At 39.7% G+C, this 9036-nt stretch overlaps 1 pseudogene; it reads left to right on the forward strand.

Annotated features, from left to right (window-relative positions):
• The first annotated feature begins 2423 nt into the window (after positions 1-2423).
• On the forward strand, positions 2424-2523 carry LOC149462642 (U6 spliceosomal RNA; annotated as a pseudogene).
• The last annotated feature ends 6513 nt before the right edge of the window (positions 2524-9036 follow it).

The raw sequence follows: 9036 nt of genomic DNA on the forward strand, positions 1-9036 counted from the left end.
ATATGAAGATGAAAATAAAAATAAAAATAAATATAAATAATAAAAATGAAAATAAAAATAATAATAAAAATAAAAATAAAACTACAAATAAAAATATATAAATATATATATATATATATATATATATATAAATAAACATAAAAAAATCAAAATAATATTTATTAAATACAAATACATTAAAATATATAAGAAATCTTTTTATTAGTGATAAGACACACCTGAGGATTTTTATTGAAAATTAACTATGCTCTTACCAATTAGACAAAAAACAATTAATGTCTATGTCCGAATTCAACCCCTTAGGGTACAAAGATCCCAATTGAAAGATCCATTTTGTTTCATTCTGCGAGATGCTCCTTACCATATCTCCTCCCCTCCAGTGGGAAAAAATCCGATCGATCCCGCAGAATTTCAAACACGATGGATCCCTATTATGACACATTCTAAAATGGTAGGAAAGACTGTGATATTTATATCCTTTTTTAATATTTCTAATATGTTCACCTAATCTTACCGACAATTTCCTGGACGTTCTACCTACATATTGAAGGTGGCAAGAGCATTCCAACAAATACGTAACAAAGGAACTGTCACAAGATATAAAATTATTTATTTTATAAGAGGAACCCGTAGAGCAAGAATGAAACGAATCATATCTCCTCTTAGTATCTCCTTTCATATTTCTACATGCCATACACCTATTACATTTGTAGAAACCCACAGTATCCAAAAAAGTTGCCTTTTTCTTAGGAATATCTGGAATATTTTTTGCTAACTTCATTCTCAATGTGGGTGGTTTTCTGTAAATGAATGAAGGTCTCACCGGTAATAAATCATGGAGAACCTCATCCCTCTTCAGAATCGACCAGTGTTTCCTTATGATGTTTTCAATAACCTTATGTTGATTTGAGTAACCCGTAATAAAAGCCAGTTCACCTATTTTCTTCTTTTTCCTGCTCTTTGTTAGTAATTCATCTCTATTAATCCTCCTCACTTTGTATTATACATGTCGCTTCTGGGAGATAATTAAACAGTGTTGGGAATAACCTAAAAAATGATTTTAAAGTGTGTAGGCATATGCCTCATTTGTAAAGGACTCTCACGTCACATAACAGGAGGAGTGGTTTTTTGATAATCCCGGGGAGGTGTTTTGACCAATGGGAACGGAGGGGTGGGTCCCTGTTGGGTATGTAAGGGAGCTTCAGACAGGAAATGAACGTCTTGAGAACGCCCGATGGGAGGGGCGAAACGCGTTGACGCATTTCCGGTTGTTACTCCTTACGTCTGACGTCACTTCCGGTGAGTGGAGCGCACGCTGAGCGGTGCGTTCCAGCGGCCATTTTTTGGGATCTGTAGATGTGTGGTCTCTGTGGAGCTTCTGCTGTAACCTGGAGCTGTGATGTGAGATTCCGTGGGAGGTTGCCTTACATCTACTGTTCATCTGGAAAGAAGCTGGTCCTAATAAATATGCCTTTTTAAAGTGATTTTAATGTGAGTGGCCTTAATCCTTGATTTCACTTATGAATGGTGTTTTGCAATATTACACTATCTGAGATTTTTTCTCCCTGGTCGGATGGTGGAGCCTATGCTGGAGGTGAGGATTCCTACAGAGTGGATACGAAAGAGGGTTTAGGAGCCCATAAATTCCTTAAAGGCGTTTCATTCACCTAAATCTGGTGAGTGCATTTGATGTTGGTTTTCACGGGTGGAAGGTGGAAGTTTCTTTATAATAGAAGAAGAATTTGAAAACTTCTTTTTGCACAAAATATATTTTTGAGATTTTTTGAACTTTGGTTTATTAATTTTGATGGACTTCACTATTAATTTAACTAATTATAAATTAATTTTCTATATATGTTTGCACTTTGTATGTTGATTTGATGTAGAGGTCTATGTTTGCGCTGTTTATCTTTATTTTTCACAATTTGTGTTGACCACATTGCACAGCAGCAGGATAGAACCTGAAGTAGGGTGTTTCACTGGGCGCAGGAAGAATTTTTAATATGTACAGTTTTACTAACACATGTCAACCTTGCAAAATTGTGCTTAGGCATTAAGATTTGTCTTACCTTAGGCATGAAGGAGTTAAGGATGGAGAGTGAGAAAACATAGTCCAGTAAATAGGTCACATTTACTAGCCCCTTTCTTTCCTGAATTAATACACAGAGTGATCGTGATCGGAACCAATCACTCACTGTGTTCATTCATAACTAAAGCATAGTCAGCTGTGGGTTTTTTTTTGAGGGGGCGGGGCAGTCATGTTGGTTGTAGGGGGCCCTGTGGTTTCTAACAGCAGCGCTGCACATAAGTAAAGAGTAGCACTGATTGTCATTCTTTTGTGGTTCAAGGCCTGAAGAATTTCAGATATTTGAAATAAAGCTGGGCTTGTCCTGACACCAAAAGGGTATGTAAAGAAGAACTCAGTGCTTGCTTCAGCAGCACGTATACTAAAATTGGAAAGATACAGAGAAGATAAGCATGCACAAGGATGACACGCAAATTTGTGAAGTGTTCTATATTTAAAATAAATAAGAACTCCAAGAAATAGATTAGTTTACCATTACCAACTTACTCTGAGCCAGCTTGGCTTGGTGAATCAATAATTTGCTGTTGGTGCCAATACTACATGCAAGCGAGTACTCCTGCGACTTAATAAAGAGCATTGCTTGCTATTGCACCTCCACCACTCAGGTGAAACCTTGTATTTTTATTTTTTGCAGTGAATGCAAGACTTCCTCTGATTGGCCAGGGTGGAGATTGTGATGTCATCCTCCAGCCTGTACACCTTGCCAATCGGAGGAAGCCTTGCATTCATTGCAAAAAATACAAGGCTTCTCCTGAGTGGTGGAAGTGCAAGCAACACTCTTTATTATTATTATTATTATTATTATTATTATTATTAACACATCGGGAAGGTGCAGGAACACCTGGCAGAAGAGGATATTGCAGCAAAAGGAAAAGGAAATCATATGGGATAAAAAAGGGGAGTTCAATCTGCATAATTTAAAGATACCCCAAGTACTTAGTGCAGCCCTGATTAAGAAAAGTCAAAAAAGTCACCTTGTTCCTCTTAGATTGTAAGCTCCAACTGTATTGAACGGTATTGGTGCTGTATTGTCTCCCGTTATATTGTAAAGCGCTGAGCAAACTGTTGGCGCTATAGAAATCCTGTAGAATAATAATTGTACCTTTAAACATAATAAATATATATATATATATATATATATATTCAGTATTATGACCTAATAGGCAACTGAAACCAATAAAGCAAAAAATATATCAAGAAAAAAATAAAGTCCTCCACAATTGACTGTGATGTCAGTATCCTGTGTCTTTAAATATGTGGCAGCACTTATGCGATTTGATAGTGCAGTAGGACTGTAGTAGGAACATATATTGTAACTATAAAATTCCCTGGATGTTTAACTGACTGCAAGTCCCACTCTCATTAACATCTGAATGGTGAACTCGCTCCACTAAGACTAGGTTCAAACCTATGCAGGTTGCGTTTGACCTGTTTCTGTATTGCGTTTTGGGTTGTATTTTGCGTTTTTGATGTGTTTTGCGATTTTCTTTTTCTTCTTGTTGCTAGGCAGATTTAAAAAGTAATAAATGCTTTTCTGCAGCATTCCCATTGAAGGCTATAAAACCAAAAACGCAACTTTTTGCATTCAAAAAAGTCCCTGACCCTTTCCAAAAAACGCACCGGGTGAAAACGCGGAGATGTGAACGTGTTCCATCTGAAATCAGGTTAAATTGACTGTACTGCATTTCTGCAAAACGTGGCAGAAAACACTTAGGTGTGAACCTAGGGTAGGGGCTACTTTATTACATACTTTGGTAGTTTGCTTTTGGTAACTACTACTCTTTTTGCTATAAGGGCTACTAGCCCCACATATCTTATTAGGACTGGCCCAGGAGGAAAACACACCCCTGTTCTTTTGCCCAGTTGCTCCATGAAGAGTTATTACATTATTTGACTCAATTGCTTCACTCCTAGTTCTCAGTAGCCCCATGGCTGCGGGTGCAGGAATCGTTCCTGTTCCCACAACCGCATCACGTTTCTCTTGCGAGACACAGGGAGTGCCAGAGTGATCCTGCAGTGCTATCGTGGGTGCGGGATCTGCACAGACACCACATGGTGCACCTTTTCTTTGTGTAAGGTTAGGTTCACACTTGTAGGTGCGGGAATTAATGCGAAACCCACAACTGTCCTCAGCTGCATCCCGTTAATTGTTATTGCATTACTGCTGAACACCTAGGTTCCCCCTCCACTATCCAGCACACCCACCTCTGGGGTTTTAAACCTGTTCCAGAAATATTTTGGCCAATCACATAAAGAGCAGGGTCTTCACAGCAGCATTTGTAAGCCTGTGTGAACTATTTTTTTTTACTCAATAATAACTAATGGTGACTTGCTTTCTTCTGATTTTATTCCAGTGTGCATTCTCTATGCAGCCATTTCATTTCAAGTCATGTTTTCTTTCTTAGTGTTACTAAACCCACAACACCTTAGATTGTACGCCCCTTGAGGGTTAGGGACTGATGTGAATGTACAACATATATGTAAAGTTCTGTGTAAATTGATGGCGATATACAAGTACTTATAATAAATATAAAATAGTATGTGTATGAATGTAAGTTAGGGACCTTAGATTGTACACCCCTTGAGGATTAGGGACTGATGTGAATGTACAACATATACTGTATGTAAAGCACTGCATAAATTGATGGCGATATACAAGTACCTATAATAAATATAAAATCGTATGTGTATGTAGGAATATGAGTTAGGGACCTTAGATTGTACGCCCCTTGAGGGTTAGGGACTGATGTGAATGTACAATATATATGTAAAGCGCTGTGTAAATTGATGGCGATATACAAGTACCTATAATAAATATAAAATAGTATGTGTATGTATGAATGTAAGTTAGGGACCTTAGATTGTACGCCCCTTGAGGGTTAGGGACTGATGTGAATGTACAATATATATGTAAAGTGCTGCGTAAATTGATGGCGCTATATAAGTACCTGTAATAAATAAATAACAGTAAAATCAGTCTCTATAGCCAGTTCACTCCATAAAAAATGCACTCTGGATATGTTTTTGCTTACATTTCACACCACACGTTCTGGTGCATTTTTGATGCAGTTTGCTTTGTTCCAGTACAGTTCTGTGCAGAAAAAAATGCAGCATGTTCTACTTTTTTTTTCTGCCCCAGAAACTGACTCCACTGGTGTGAACTAGGGCCATTGGAATACATGGAAAACATTGTGCGTGCATTTTTTAGGCAGAAAAAAATGCACTGGACTGCATCTAGTGTGGACTAGCCCTAAAGCATGCTTGTTATACTCACAGTGGAACCTAAGGGGGTTAGTCCTCCCACGTATGTAAAAAAGCTGTTTGATCCTCACTTCTCTGATCCGCCCCTACTTCCAGTGTTCCCCTCTTATCTCCTGATAAGACATATCATGTGGAGTCACTCTGCACATGCTCAGTTTGGTGTGTATTGCTAGAGAGGGTTTTTGTTTTTCTTGGGAAAGTGCATGTGATCAGCACAGGGCCAATGAGCACTGTCCAGACAGAGGACAGGGGTTCTGCATCCTCCTAGAGCAGAATGAAAACGCCTCCTACAAGCTGTAACCAGTGCTCTGCTGGACACTGATAGTCACAAGACTGCTATAGACTGCTGATGAGAAAAGGTATTTAGCAGTTTATATTTACTAAAATAACTGCATTTCCATGTTCTGTGTACTGTGGGAGACCAGATATAGTGAATGCAGGGTCCTGGGTTTAGTAGTACTTTTACTTGCACATAGCTATGTTAAAGTAGCTATAAACCCAATCAGTGAGGCTAGGTTCTCACTTTTGCATCTGCATTTTCATGCTTTTTTATGTGCTTTTCATTTACTCCTATTGCAGTCTATGGGGAAAAAACCACACACAATGTCACACTAAAAAAGCACCTGTATTTATTTTCCAAGATGCAAGAAAGAGATATGCGCAGGTGTAAATGGGCCTCATAAAATATAATGGTAATCCTCTTATCCTGCATTGTCACGCATCAGCCAGTACACGTAACATCACACAGGTGTGAATGGGAACTCAAGTCTCATATGTCTCACATAATCTAAACCTGTTAAAACCAAAATAAAAAATCCGTTCACGGGATATTGTTTACCTCCAGTAAGGTGTGTCTCTTGTGCAGCTGTGTTCTCCTTTCACCAAAAGCTTTCTCCTCCAATTCCCACCCCTATCAACATAATCTTTAGGTACAGTGGGGGTTAAAAGAACTAAGAGAGCTGTGACAGACATTCATCAATAGTGCCTGGCCTTTGCCTGCATTTTCCAGCTACCTCCTCGATTCATAAAAGTCGTTTTACAGCTTACATGAATGAAACAGGATCTGTGAAGGAAGGATGGGTGGATGATTGAAAGGTCTACCACCGCCATTCATAGATCTTGTTGAATTCATAGTAGTCCTGGTTTCTATGCATGGAGGAGCTGGGTGGAAAGGACAGGCATAGTTGGGCACTCTTGAGGAGTACTTGTCACTGCCCCTTAATTGTTTTACCCCTACCACAGCTGAAGATTACAATGGCGGGGTTGGGAGTTGGGGCTTCAGAGGAGGAATATTTCAATGAAAGGAGGATTTTTTTGTTTTAGGTCAGAGGTGTAAAACCCATTTTCATCGTGGGCTGCATCAGCATTATGGTTGCCCTCAAAAGAGACTGTTGTATCTGTTAGACTAGATGTCCAGAGCACCCCGCTTCCACATCAGATGGAAAGAGCATGCCCACCTTCAGAAGTTGAGTCCCCCACCCCCCTTTACATCATAATGCACCCCCTTTACCGTGTGCTGCTGTCAGGAATAGACTGGGGGAAAGCTGGGAACCAGAAAGTGCCGGGTCTGGAGGAGGACCAGAGGAGGGATGGAGTCAGCTGCCAGAATCTGCTGAATGTTTAAACCAGAGGAGGCAGAGATGAGTGGGTACGTTGCACACAGAGGCATAGGATCCATAGGAGAAGTTCTGTTCTCTCTGCTGAGACGGGGAAGAGACGAACCTCGTAATTGCACAGAAAAACACAGGATCTGAAGGAGGAGTTCTGTCGTCCTCTCTACTGCTGAGACAAGGTGGTGGTGCCAGTTCTGCAGGAGAGGTGTGAAAACCACAGGAAATGGAATGGCCTTGCAGGCTGAATTGGGCCTGCGGGCCTTGTGTTTGACACATTTTAGGTAAACTGGGACTTTAGTGACATTTTCAGAAACCATTTTCAATCTCTTTAAAACTATAGCTTGTTGATCCTGCAATAAAGATCATTATCCAATCACTTCCTGTTATGGAGTGACACTGCTTGCCCTTGTTTCTCAAGTGTGTTCCTGTGTTGTCACCCTGTCACATTCCCTGGCGTAGCCATATTCTACTGTAGGCAGCCCACATTGAGCAATGATAATCGCCTCTGCACTATGCATGTACATAGGAAATCGACAATGTTCAGATGCACAGAATAAAGAATGACAAAAAGTTGTTATAGTTTTTTTTTTCCTGACCTCTACAGAAAAGTGAGGCAGGCTGGCTGCATTTTTCTTACTGGGTGAGGTGGTAGTTACATTTACAATGGATAGGGGCATGTAAAATGGGAGGAAGGCGATCCTGCCCTAGTGAATGCGGGGGGGGTGTAGCAAAATCTCTGATGCAGGTAACATGGATGATGATTGTACCGTTTTACACTAAAGGAAGCGCTGCTATTTAAATCAGGACATCACTACTAATAATAAACTAAAGTGAAAGAAAAAATAAAAGAATGTCAAGGTCATATTGCTTGTGTGCTCATTTATGACTCTCAGGTTTTCCATGGACTTGGCACTTACATGTTACGTGGATGTGTAGTGCTGGATCCATAGTCTGTGTTCTATTAGATTCTTTTATTCACAGTTGAATGTATAATGACAATCTGTATTCATTGTTTCTAAGTCTCCTGATCTGGCGAACTTTATGAAAATAAAGATAAAAGGGCAGTTCGACTAAGAATAGATCGCAGGAATATCTGGCAAGTACTGGCGGTGTGGTACACATGACAACAATCTCCCGTATTCTTCATATGTCTGGGCTATGGGGTAGAGTGGCAAGATGGAAGCCTTTTTATATGAAGAAAAACATCCAAGCCCGGCAAAATTTTGCAAAAACACATCTGAAGTCTTCCAAAAGCATGTGGGAAAATGTGTTATGGTCTGATGGAACCAAGGTTGAAATTTGTGGCCATAATTCCAAAAGATATGTTTGGTGCAGAAACAACACTGCACATCACCAAAAGAACACCATACCCACAGTGAAGCATGGTGGTGGCAGCATCATGCTTTGGGGCTGTTTTTCTTCAGCTGGAACTGGGGCCTTAGTCAAGGCAGAGGGGATTATAAACAGTTCCAAATACCAGTCAATATTGGCACAAAACCTTCAGGCTTCTGCTAGAAAGCTGAACATGAAGGGGAACTTCATCTTTCAGCATGACAACAACCCAAAGCATACAGTACATCCAAATCAACAAAGGAATGGCTTCACCAGAAGATGAATAAAGTTTTGGAAAGGCCCAGCCAGAGCCCAGACCTGAATCTGATCGAAAATCTGTGGGGTGATCTGAAGAGGGCTGTGTACAGGAGATGCCCTTGCAATCTGAAAGATTTGGAGGGTTTCTGCAAGGAAGAGTGGGCAAATAGTCTTTTTGGGTATGAGTCTATCAGCATGGAATGAGTGCTGTAATAAAATCAAAAGGTGCTTCAACAAAGTATTAGTTTAAGGGTGTGCACACTTATGCAACCATATTATTTTAGTGTTGTATTTTTAATTTCCTCTACCTAAAAGATTTCAGTTTGTTGTTCAACTGAGTTGTACAGTTTATAGGTCACATTAAAGTTGGGAAGAGTTCTGAAATTATTTATCTTTGTCTCATTTTTTTTACATTATGGAAATCTGACATTTCAACAGGGGTGTGTAGACTTTTTATATCCACTGTAGGCCTAACACAAAACAATG

Source organism: Staurois parvus, unplaced genomic scaffold, assembly GCF_062004578.1.
Source record: "Staurois parvus isolate SC_StPar_1 unplaced genomic scaffold, SC_StPar_1.0 ptg000172l, whole genome shotgun sequence".
In the NCBI taxonomy this organism is placed as follows: Eukaryota; Metazoa; Chordata; class Amphibia; order Anura; family Ranidae; genus Staurois; species Staurois parvus.